The sequence below is a fragment of the Dysidea avara genome, chromosome 2, assembly GCF_963678975.1.
Source record: "Dysidea avara chromosome 2, odDysAvar1.4, whole genome shotgun sequence".
Classification (NCBI taxonomy): Eukaryota; Metazoa; Porifera; class Demospongiae; order Dictyoceratida; family Dysideidae; genus Dysidea; species Dysidea avara.
In genome coordinates this window covers 38,086,018-38,099,001 of record NC_089273.1, presented here as the reverse complement: position 1 = coordinate 38,099,001, position 12,984 = coordinate 38,086,018, and the positions used below count along the sequence as shown (strand labels likewise).

Here is a 12,984-nt window from a genome sequence, read left to right as displayed (position 1 = left end):
TATTGGCCTTACTGGTTTATGTGCATGTGTGAATTGCTTCAGATTTATATGGAGTGGTGACCCTTATTGTACTGTTATAAACACTGTAACACTATTAATGTGTGTCAATTTGCTGGCTAAGTTTTGTGGTTATATAGCTGTGTAGGGGTTACCATTAAGTAAGCCATAATACCACAGTGGGATTCACTGTTTAATGGTGATTGATGTTATAATATGGGCTTCTGTCATATGGTTTGTGAAATATAGTGGCATAAAGTGTACAGTCTAGAATCTCTCAGAAATGCAATGGTGAAGTAGTTAAACACTTTTAAAGCCACCTCAATACTTTTTATTGATTTTTGTTGTCAGGCATAACAATGATGAGTAATTTTAATAGCACCGTATCTAAATCTGATTTGAGTAAATACTGTACCAAGTTTGGTGCTTTTGTCAAAATGTGAACATTTTTGTATTCTGCTTAGCCATTCTACGAATATAAATATAAAACAAGGTTTGATTTTCCTGTTGACTCGCTTTATTAATAATTTCATTCCCTGCATTCCATGCACTTCTAACATAAACACTCAAGCAACCCCACACACCTACATAAATTTCTGTAATAATTTAATCCACAAGGCAAGTAGCACCTGGGTTATTAGACCTTTAATTCTAATGTGGTTTATATATCAACTCTGTTGTATGTACACTAAGTGGCTACTATGAAGCACTAATATTCACAGGAGATTGAAGGCCTTTAAATGGTTGTTAACGAGTTACCATTAATTATCCCAATTACGGAACAATTCCATATATCGAAACACGGCTACCCCGGTTCGCGATATACGGTAAAGGATTTTGTACACGTGCGCGTAACCACAGGTATGACCAGCTGCACTAGAAAAAAATGGCGTGTTGAATAGAGTATGTGCTGGAGCGTTTACGTGTGTTCTGCTATGCGCAGTAACAAAAGAACGGATTGTATAAAGAAAGATGTGCCATCAAATCGACTGAACAGTGCTTTGTTTTCAGCAAGTTTTACATGAGCGAAGGACTACTGCACGAAGGAAGAATTGGTTGTAAGTACACAAGTCATCCAGGCCTAGTCCTACGATTTACACAGAACTACATGATTTACACGACTCTGGGAAGTCTAGTTTATTACATGGTGAGCATTTATTAGATGGTCTTCTGTCTGATATGTACAGTGAACTAGTATTAACCAGAATTGTTCCTTCTAGGTGCATCACGACTGTAAATTATAAGACATGGCTAATCCAAGAAGAAAAAGATGGAATAAGAAAGCAAAGAGCCCGAAACTACATAATGGACCATGATGTATGATGATATTATTGTTCATGCTTGTATGGTCTTGTACACAAGGCATGTTTGTAGTGTATGAATGTGTTTCCCAACCAGTGATCAGCCTTGAGCGGTCTAGCTGTTGGTTATGTGTTCATGTATCTGTGTTTCCCAACCAGCGATCAGCCTGAGCAGTCTAACTGTTAGTTATGTATTCATGTATCTGTGTTTCCAACCAGCGATCAGCCTTGAGCGGTCTTGCTGTTGAACTTGTATTCATGTATCTGTGTTTCCCAACCAGCGATCAGTCTTGAGCGATTTTGCTGGGGGAACATGTATGTAATGTCTGTGTTTTATATAGAAATCCTGTATGTAGTATGTAACAATATTATCATTGATATGATTTTTAGGACAACTGTGCAAAACTCTATCAGTCAAATTGATGACCTATGTAGCAGCAAAGATACGTTCCACAATATTTACCTCCGAAACTGATTATCAACCTTTTGTACCACAAGTGGTTAACAATTTAAATGAATGAAGAATATTGACGAAGTACGTATGGAGAGAGATGGCACACTACTAGCTATTTTTTTATGTTGTAGCTGAATTTAAAGAAAGGTGATCACAAGGTGCAAGGGCGTAGGAGCGATTTTTAGAGCGGAGGGCCAAAGGCATCCAAAATCAGCTAACTATAAACTGATCAACACCCAGCCCATGTAGGCTCACATTGATAGGGCTCCTGTAGCTCAGTTCATACGTGCGTTTATATATAGGTGTTGTGAAGTGTTATCACTAGCTAATAAATATAACCCTACAGCTACAATGTATGCACAGCTATCTGCTCACTCCCTATTCTGCTAATGGCTGCTATACCTACTGCATGTGCTCGATGCATGTATATATCACGTGAGAAATCATGGTCACGTGGAGGTCTTTCCTTTATGTTTATTGTACAGTACCTCCACTATAAGGATTATAACATTAACAGTGTTATCCGCTAAGCGAAACATAATACCTTGAAGAAACTGGGTTATCTGCTGTAGCCGGTTCCAACTGTGAGGATCACGTGAACCCCACATCACTACTGCGTTCACATTGGCTACTCTCATTTACATATCCTTGTATGCCTCTCTTTTAGACTAGTCTACTTGATAAATCAACTCTTCACCAAATTCAATGGTCAGTACTCAGAAGTCAGCAACTCCTGTACATTCAAGCACTACTATGAGACTGCATTCTTAGATCTGCTGCTATCCTTCCATTCGAGCGTAACCTTTCCCATCATAATACCACCGATGTGGCATTCTTTCCACTATTTAAGTTTCTCACTGCGCAGGCTCCAGGACGAGCTCTAGGAAAATATTTGAACAGCAGATGTCACGTGCAAGGACTAATCAAAAATAAAATTATAGGCGCTTTTGGGTGTATCAGTGAATAGCTTGGCAGTTGTGGAGGACTCAAGGGGGGGACTGGTGACGCCAGTACTGGTACATGGTGTTGTATGGCTTCTCGTATGGATGTATGTATTTCTGTGTATATAACTTTGGCTGATTGTTTCAACCTGGGCTAGTCAGCCCCAAAAGTGGGGGGCCAAAACATGCTTTTGAAAATAGTGTGGGGGCCATGGCCCCTTGGCCTCCCCTGTTCCGAGGCCCTTGCAAGGTGGATAGTATTTTTGTGCAGTTAACTTGCATACACAAACTTTATTAATGGAACCACCTCTGGAGAAAAATAATGCAGCTTTGATAGTGAGGTGGTCTCAGTAAAGAGGTCATGAAGTATACCTTACTGATATGGCCACTATAATAATATTTTTGAAGTACAATAAATTCTGCTTTGTTTGACATCATTATTTAGCTTATATAAATTAGATCATCTGTGTGCTTACCAGCAGCTATCGATGTTATTCCCCGTCTCCCCCAGTGAAGGACATTTTCAGCATTATAAATGGATTTATTCCTGAGGGTACAGACTTTAACTGAAGCCATGGCATACTGTCAAATTCCCATTTGTATCTCCAAAATGTGAACGTATCTGTTTTGTTATCAACCGTAATTCTGTTGTAGAATCACTTCTTCATTGTTTTGAATCACAGAAGATGGGAGCAGTAAACTACAGGCATAGCAACAGTTGTGAGAAAGTGGATTGTAAGTGTTACTTAGTCTCGTGTGGCTAGACTGCCTTCTGCCTCCTCTCTTTCTTTGCGGCATTGTTTGTCAGCAAGATAGATCCTGTTGAAGTGTAGTGGTGACTTTAAACCAATATCCAGTGAAATTGATTCATTGGCTAGCTGTATGTTAGTATGGTGGACATAAACGCTACAGCAAAACTTGTAACAGAGCTGATACCATTGCTACATAGCATTTTCCCAGCAGGAACAGCAAGAAACTGTGGTAACTGTTTGCTTACGAATGCATTTTGTCAACAGTAATTCACCAGACCCTATCTTGCCAACCAATGACATCACAAAGAAGTAAGATAGTGATCTGGCCATGCGAGAATAAGTGTTGTCATGCTTATCTAACTGTTTGTTATAGACTATAAGTTTGTTTGTTTGGAGTAACTGAGGGTGGGGCAGTGAAATAATGCCAGAATAGAAATGGTTGTGAACAAGTGGAATTGTAAGTGTTCTCGTGCTATGCAGTGGCGGATCTAGGATTTATAAAAGGGGGGGGGGGCTAACTCAAGATACTAATCTCTTGGGTAGAGGTGTTCAAAGCACACTTCCCAGCATCCTTTGCATGCTGGAACTAAGAGGGCCTGGGGGCATGCCCCCCCAGGAATATTTTGAAAAATAGATGCTAAAATACTGCAATTTGGAGACATTTCCACGTAAAATTCATAATATTTTCTGCCTGTAGATATTTTATATACTGCCTTTAGATTATAGGTATGGCTCTGAAGCATTTTGCTTATGGAAAAGTTTGGGTAGGTACAGACAACCAAGTACATGATGCACCCTCTCACATTGCACAACACTGAATAGGTGAATGTTAGAATAATAATGTTGAAAGTGAAAATTTTGAATACAAGATTGAATCTGAGAGCATTTTCAATGGAAATTGTGTACCTGAATTAAGTATTGCCATACATATTAACTACACAAGTAGATGAATGAATCCCTTTAAACAAACCAATGTACTTTATTGTATGCATAGGTGCAGGCAGATTTGGAAAAATTCCATAACAGAACCAACTACATGTTTTCCAGTGAATGTTCTATTAGAGTAGTCAGCTGACTGCTCTATTAGAGTATCTCGATCTTGTACACCTCCAATGCTGATCCGGGTCCTTGTTGCATAAACTTTAGCATAAATCCACTGACAATACCTTGGAAAGATGTTTATAAGGTGGTTTTATGAGTATTTGTATTATTAGTGATTATATAATTATGCTAACACAAAATTTCATTATAATACTCAGCATATTGATCAAGTAAAGCCTAAATATGAAAGGGGGGGCTTCAGCCCCCAAAGCACCCCTCCCCCCTGGATCCGCCCCTGCTATGTAACTGTTTTGTAATCGACCATAATTCTGTTGTAGAATATTTGGAGGAACTGAGAACAGAGCAGCGAAAGGGTGAAAACTATGATTACAGTTGTGAAATGTACGCAAGTGGTGGCATGATTATGTAACTGTGTTGTCATTGACCATAATTCTGTTGTGGAATTAGCCTGTCATTGTTTAAGTACAGGAGCAGTGAAATATTGAAGCTACAGGCAGAGTAGTGAAATGTAAGTATACGGGTGCAAGGGCGGATTTAGGGGTGGTGCTTGGGGCGCTGAAGCATTCTCCCTCCAAAATTATACAATGAGCAAGCTAGGAAGCTTCTAGAAGCTGTAGTACAGGGTGCAGTTGCAGTTTATACACATGTATGGGCAATGAAAAGATGAAAAGAGCAAGGGGAATAGCTAATCTTATCCAAGAATTACTAAAAGAGGTTCAAAATTATACTTTTGGAATAAGTCTCACCTTAGAAGTTGCTAAATCCGAAATACTCTAATAGAACAGTCAACTACTCTAATAGAACATCCATCATTAAAACTATAATTTTCAAGAAGTTACCAGAGTGCAAGCTGAAATTCAACCTATTCTTCTAGACCTGTGCACTGCTACCCTCACCACTGTACCAAACATCCTGTCATATACCAATCACTTCAGGTAAAAGATTTATTAATGTACTGATACCATTATTCCCCATACGGCTTGTCAATATAACTAAAGGGCGCAGCCATGTAACTAAAATTTAATCTTAGACTAACATCTTAAAGAACTAGTAGTGGAAACATATGGGTATCAGCTGTACATGATCAAATTTAGTGTTTTGAAGTATAGCATAATTTACAGTCTCATGCTTCAAACTACGTACACTAGCTGTCCAAATAGTGGAGAGGGTAAGTGTGAGTGGAGAGGGCAAGTAGACTACTCACCAGTGTGTGGAGTGCAAGTGCACTCAGCTGTATATAATTCTCTAGCTAGGGGGGCTTTAGATCTGGTGGCATATATACTCCTAGAACCCCTGGAAATTTTTGGAAAATGGTTATCACAAGATTGAATCTAGAACTATTTCTAACCAAATCTGGGTACAAGATAAATGATTTCAGTTGGAAGTAATTTTGATTAAAAAAACAGAACTATACACTGTTTCTTGTTAATGGATTTTAAGAAAATGTATAATAGTGGCTTGTCAAAGAGAGTATAGAGTGTATAGTTAATTGAATGTAAGGTCAAGGAGAATATTTAAAACACAGGATTGGATCTATCTTCATATGTAGCTACTGGTCTGAAGTGCAGGTTGCTATTTCAATCTAACTTTTAAAATGATGGATCCATCCATCATTATAATTGTTTTACAACTAGTCTACAAATACAACTAGTTTTTGGCCACAACTAACCCCTTTTTAGCACACAATGATCATGACAACATAAATGCTGCAGTATCATTTTAGCTTAAAGTTGAGCTTCAAGGGATTTGATAGTACAAACTCTAACGCTGCTAGATTTATACAAATGTAGCATGGGGTTTGATCAAGTAAGGGAAACAAAAATGAACAGCTCTCAGATGTTGCAGCCTTGTGAACTAGTTATAAAAGCTATTCACTATTATATAAGACTACTGTTTTATTTGCAAGAGAAGCATTTCAACCCAAGAATCAAGTTTGCAGCAGGGCCTAAAAAAACTGACAGAAAAGGCTATTTTTCAGAATAGATTTTCAATTAATGATGTTTATACAATTTATACATAAACAAAGTGACATCATTTTTCACTCAAAAGTACTACCAAATTCAGTCTCAATAGGCCAAATTAGCAAAATTTTCCTGTGGGGGCATGCCTCCAGACCCCCCTAGATAGAGCATGCTCCGCATGCTGAATGTGCTTCTCACACTAGTTGTATCAACTTTCTTGCCACATATATAAATGTCCATGTTAGCACCCCCCCCCCCCCCTTCTGACATCCTAGATCTTCCCCTGGGGTGTGCTCATCTTAACTGTTTTAATCTGCCGTAAATGTGTAGTCCCTTTTTGTTTGAAATAACTGAACAGTGGAATAACAAAACTGCCAGTAGAATGGATTCTGTTGGAAATGTAAGTATTGGTGTGCTTATGTAACTGTTTTATAATCTGCCATAATTCTGTAGTGCCTTTTTGTGTGAAATAACTGATGAATGAAGCAATAACTACAGGCAGAATAGTGAACAAGTGGAAATGTAAGTATAAGCATGCTTATCTTAACTGTTTTAATTGCCGTATTTCTTTAATCCGTTTTTATTTGAAATAACTGAGCAGTGTAATAACAAAACTTCCAGTAGAATAGATTCTGTTGTGAACAAGTAGAAATGTAAGTATCGGTGTGCTTATCTAACTGTTTTAATCTGCCGTAATTCTGTAGTCCCTTGAAATAACTGACAAATGGTGCAGTAACTACAGGCAGAATAGTGAACAAGTGGAAATGTAAGCATTTGGTATGCTTATCTTAACTGTTTTGTAATCGACTAAACTTCTGTAGTCACTTTTGTTTGAAAAAAATGAGGCTGGACAGGAGCAGTGAAATGATGACGGAGTAAAAAGCAGTTGGATAGTTTTTTGGAGATGTAAGCAGTGGCATTTTTGAAATTGTTTTGTCATCTGTCATAATACCATTGCAGTGTTGATCCCTTCAACCTCCTTGTTGAGTCACTGTGATGGTGGTGGTGGTGGTAAAGAAACTGGAAAACAATTGATTTTATTAATAAATTTATGCACGTGATCATATGAATAATTAATGATGCACATTTATTCGAAACAATCTTTTAACGCGATGGGAGGCTTGGAAGGCATATTGGGAACATTGTACAAGGTTTGTAGACGGCAAGGGGGTTATTAGATTGCCGGGTATATAACAAGGGACGATAAGTCTAAATGCGGGTAAGGCTACAGGTTTCCGTTTGCAAAAAAGTCCAACTACGGAAATTTAGAAAAACCCGTTTCACTGCCAATTGGTTCGCCGATTAATACACCGTAATTTGTTTAACGGTAGCATTTTACAGGTGATCTTTGTACCATTTCAGGGCCTACTTTCTCCTGTGATTATACAACCAAGTACTAAAAGTAAAGTTTCACTATAATTATACCAGCAAGTACTGAAAGTAATACTTACATCATAAGTAATGAATAAAATTAATGTGACTGGACTTTGAAAAAAACAGTTCAATGTGTACATTAGAAGTTTTGAGATAAAGAATTTTATAGAATTCAAGTCAGTATAACTCACCAAGGATAACAAGCACACATGTAAAGTTTACACAAACGATGCTTCAATCTATTACCTTTCAGACCACTTCCAGTGCTTTTAACTGCTTGTAAGGTTTCTCAGATAATAAATCTGAGCAGTTGGATGAACGAAGTAGTATTACTAGTGCTCACAAAGGTGTAGAAGGTAGGGGTGTCGGAAGAGATAATCTCAGATAGAATTCAAAATGGAGGCAGACCATGATTGAAGTCAAGACACAAGATGACAGGTTTTTGCTGGCTTTTTAGTGGCTGACATGTAGCAAAATCAACAAGAAAATTGGTCTGGCCAAAATTATCAGGCCATCCACCAGGAAACCACTGATTCGTGCCAAGTCAGATCCTTCACAAGGTCAGAAACCACCATTTGAGATATCTACACAACCCAGAAAAGACGTCTGTTAAAACTAGCCTCGAGTAGTTTGGGTAGTACTGAGTGTCAAAACTAGTAGTACAATATTGTAGCTATCCAGTGTTGGTGATAGTTTGATTTTTCCTGATGTACGAATTGGATAGGTTTTGTAAAATCTGGTCACATATGTGACCTAATTTTAGAAAATCATTGATATACGCACATTTATCAAATTCATTTTTTGGTTCTTTGTTGTCTACATGGACAGAGGAATGGACTGACTAAGTTTCAGCTTCATAAGTTAAGCAGTGTGGGAAATACAGCAGTATAGAGTGAATAAATATCGGGATATTTAGCCGGTCACCGGTCACGGTGCAAATATTATTTATCCGGTCGTTTGTTGGGAAGTGTCACCTATAACTCTAGTATCAAACACACTAGTTGTATGAAGGTAAGTTTTTGGGTGAGTTCGAGGCGAGCTAGGGTTGGAGCGAGTGAAGCCGGGCCAACCCTAGCTCGCCTCGAACTCACCCAAAATCTTACCTTCATACAGACAGTGAAAGTCATCATTACGTTTAACAGGCAAACGTCAAGTTAGCGTTAGAGTTTAGGGTCAGGTTCAGCTTTGGTTTCTTCTTCGGGTTAGACTATATAGTATTTTATATTTGTAACATTTAAATAGTACATAAACAAGAGGAATAGCAGGCAAGCACCAATGGCGGATCCAGGATGGGGCATTTGGGGCAAATGCCCCCCCTCACCTCACCTTGTGGAGTAGCCATAGCTAGGCTACTAAACTTACATCAGGCCTTATAACTCATGAAAATATGCACAGTTTAATAGCATTTATTATTACAAATTCACCTAAAACCAAAGCAAATCAGTCTAATTATGAAATTGTCACCTAGTACCTTCGTGCGTACTAAGCGCCTCTAAAAATAATTATCGTGTCGCAAGACATTAATAGCCTTTAAAGACTTCACAACCATCAAAATGGCTAAATCAGTAGTGAGACACTGCAAAAAGGTTACCATTGTCTGTTTCAAAAATACAGCAACTAATAAGAGAATTCAACCATTTACATGCAACTTAGCCTGTTTGTGCCCCTCCCCTTGCCAGCTGCTGGATCCGCCCCTGAGCACCGGTGGTACAGTGGTACAGCGTTGGTACTCCAAACCTGGATGTGTGGGTTAGAGTCTAGGTCATGTTACCCTTTTTTTTCTTCATTTCTTAAACCTTTCTGTGTCACGATTTTTTCTAAGTTTTTTTTAATTGCAATGACCAGCTAAATATCAACAGCCAATAAATATATAATATGTAGCTACAGAAGACAACGAGAAAATAATCTACAGGCACTTACATAAACCATCATAACTTACTACTTCAACAGCGTACAGAGTTGAATCATTGCTCATTGTATTTGCCATGCAATTGTGAATCCACCAAGGTATAGTTTTTGCCAAAGATATTCTTCTGTGATCTGAAAGGAAGGCGAATTCACTGAAGAAATATCATTGTAAATTCTTTCGGCGCCGCAACATAAACAAATGTCTGTAACTCAGAAACCCACCTGCGTATGAAGATGAAATAGAAATTATTGAACTCCCTATGACTAGGGGAAAACAATGATGCCCAGGGTTTATTTGCTGGAGTGTCAATTCACCGACCAGCAAGGTGATAAAAGCTAGCATAATTTTTTTTTGGAATTTGCATTTTATTACCTATTTTGTTAAATGCGTTTTATAACAAGAGTACTATTGTGCATAGATCAATTAGTTTTCTAAATTAGGTCACGTATAAATTTTATCCAGTACATCACATGAGATCATGTGACCTACCAAGAATTCTGGAGCAGTGGAAAGACATCTGGTCAGTGTATGATGGCTATCAGTGGCCATGGAGTGATTCCAAACTATGCTTCTTTGTGTTTGGCTTGTTTACAGTCAGATGAGCGTTATGTGACTGGATTTTGGAAAAACAATCCAAATCACACATTAGAAGTTTTGAGATAAACAATTTAAAGAATTCTAGTCAGCACAACTCACCAAGGATAGCAAGCATGCATAGGAAGTTCACACAAAAGATACATCAATTTATTACCTTTCAAACCACTTCCAGTACTTGTAGCTGCTTGTAGAGTTTCCTGCCAAATAAGGTAGAAAATCTGAGCAGTTGAATGAGCGAAGTAGCATCGTGAGTGCTCACAAAGGTGTGAGGGGTGGTGGGATGGGCAATAGATAGATTTTAAAATGGAGGCAGACCACGATTGGAGTCCAGACACAAGATCACATGGCTGTGTTGGCTTCTTAGTAGCTGACATGTAGTAAAATCAACAGAAAAATAATCTGGCAACATTATCAGGCCATCTACCAGTAAACCACTGATTTTTTACCAAGTCAGACCCTTCACAGGCCGTTTGAGCACTTTACACAGCTCAAAAAAGACGTCTGTTAAAAGTAGCCTTGAGTAGTTTTGGGTAGTACTGAGTGTCAAACTAATAGTGTGATAGTGTAGCTATCTACTGGCAGTGTTAGTTTGATTTTGCCTGATGTGTGATTTGGATCGGTTTTGTAAAATCTGGTCACAAACGAATGTACACAGAAACTACAAGGTCTACAAACATGAACTACCTAGGGATAAAATAGTCAGTAATTGAAGGCACAAATGTATACTAATTATGTTTGTGACTGAAAAGATATTAACAGCACTACAAAGCATGTAATTAAGACCGTTTCTGAGGTGATGGTGAATGGCTTGTGAAAAAGACCAGCAAAAAGATTAAAATAATGGCATGTCTGTGAGTATTGTCTGCTTGAGTTGTATATTGGTTTTTTCCTCAGTCTCACCTGGTTTGCTAGGCTTTAGCTGTCTGTTTTTGTCTGTATTGTAAAGCATGCAGTATGCTTTAAAGTTTGCTCCTTTTGTTTAGTTGTATTGTAAATTTTGCATATTCCTCCTTCACCTGGTTTGCTAGACTGTGACTGGATTGGCTGTCTCAGATATTCCTTCACCTGCATGGTTTGCATATTGGTGGTATCTAACTAGCAAGGTCTGTACTGTGTGTTGCCTAAATTTTGGGAGCACATGCTGGCCTTCACCACATTGTCATACATAGCTTCACTTCCTGAGCATCTTCAGAGACACCTCAGAACTGCAATATGAACATATACATTGTACATTTTGTATATTTCATCTATCCCTGGCTTGCTATTTTACACTTTCAGTGTTGCCAATAGTGTTTTGCTGCGTACAATACTGCAATAATATATAGCTCTCTGTGTGTTTTATTTTCTATCTAGTGTGTAGACATCCACTGTGAAAAAGGTGGGATATAATATGGTATTTCCAGTGGCTTATTAAATACAAATAAGCCTTAATATAAACCCTGTATTATACTCATGTTATACTTTAGTATAATGCATACTATACTATTACATATATGGTTTCAGTTTATTTACCACATTACCTAAAATAGCTTATATCAAATATAATGCCCACACTATACCATCACATATATGGTTTCAGTATGTTTAACACATTAACTAAAGCCTTACATGTGATTATTAGTATACTACAGGTTATATCAAGCTTTTTTGTATTCAATAAGCCACTGGAAATACCATCTTATATCCCTCATTTTTCACAGTGATCACTGTGCCCATTTCTACACCACTGATGTACTGGTACCTTGCTACCACTATCCTCTAGCTATCACTGCACCATCTCTGACTATTGTGCCTTGATTTGGGATCATTATGTGACCTGATTATGTGACCTGATTCCGGAAACGTACATTTTAGGCACATTGGTCAATTTTCTGCTTCGTAGCTAAAATGAGGTAATGGGTGTTTACTGTTTATCTGATCTGTCTTGTGTTAACCTTTTAGCTTGCTATCTTGAAGTATTTGTTTATGCCGTGATTTTTAGATTACAGTTTCGTTCTATTACAGTAGTTGAATGTTCTAATAAAATGTTTTGATATTTTGCAGCTTTTTGGTTAAGTCTTACACCAAAAGTATAACTTGTACCCCTCTCAGTAATTTTAAGAAAAGAGTAGCCATTCCCCCTTCTCTTTCCATTTTTTCAATGCCCATACATATGTGTAAGATGCTATTGCATCTATACTGCAACTTATAGAAGCTTCCTAGTTTGCATGTAGTAAAATTTTGCTTCAGCACTCCAAGCACCCCCCTTAATTCGCCCTTGGTTTAGTGATATGGCACATTTTATAGATATTTTCACACTTCTGACAAACATACGTGGAACTGAGAGGCATTACACAAGCTTTGATGATGACCAGAAGCAACACATGGTCATTAAGTGCTGCAACACTGATAATGGTGTTAGAATCACAGGTGTGTGCACATGCATCTGTGTGTTATTATAATTATTGAGACTTAAGCATTGTACTGTGGTGAAGTCGTTTATGGAACTTGTACCAAATTATAAGTCTCCAAAGCATTCATGGTGTGTGTGTGTGTGTGTGTGTGTGTGTGTGTGTGTGTGTGTGTGTGTGTGTGTGTGTGCAATTCTAAGTGAAAGACTCAGTCAAGACTTAATAGAAAAATTTGGGGGAGTGAGA

The 12,984-nt window shown here is 38.0% G+C and overlaps 1 protein-coding gene and 1 long non-coding RNA gene across 9 annotated transcripts in view; one reads left to right on the top strand and one right to left on the bottom strand.

Annotated features, from left to right (window-relative positions):
• The window catches only part of LOC136247265 (uncharacterized), a 41,540-nt gene extending 33,982 nt beyond the window's left edge, over positions 1-7,558 (top strand). The window contains exons 1-10 of one of the 8 annotated variants that reach the window (XR_010697285.1): positions 862-1,144; positions 1,218-1,314; positions 1,689-3,902; positions 4,825-5,015; positions 6,799-6,868; positions 6,922-6,990; positions 7,070-7,121; positions 7,173-7,234; positions 7,290-7,374; positions 7,429-7,558. This is a non-coding gene — a long non-coding RNA (uncharacterized lncRNA). Of the gene's footprint in view, positions 1-861; positions 1,145-1,217; positions 3,903-4,824; positions 5,016-6,743; positions 6,869-6,921; positions 6,991-7,069; positions 7,122-7,172; positions 7,235-7,289; positions 7,375-7,428 lie in introns of those variants that run through there. The other 7 variants (XR_010697287.1, XR_010697286.1, XR_010697288.1 and 4 more) reach the window with 7 other exon arrangements.
• The window catches only part of LOC136247257 (uncharacterized), a 237,281-nt gene that overhangs the window by 5,350 nt on the left and 218,947 nt on the right, over positions 1-12,984 (bottom strand). The gene's annotated exons all lie outside the window — the stretch shown is intronic.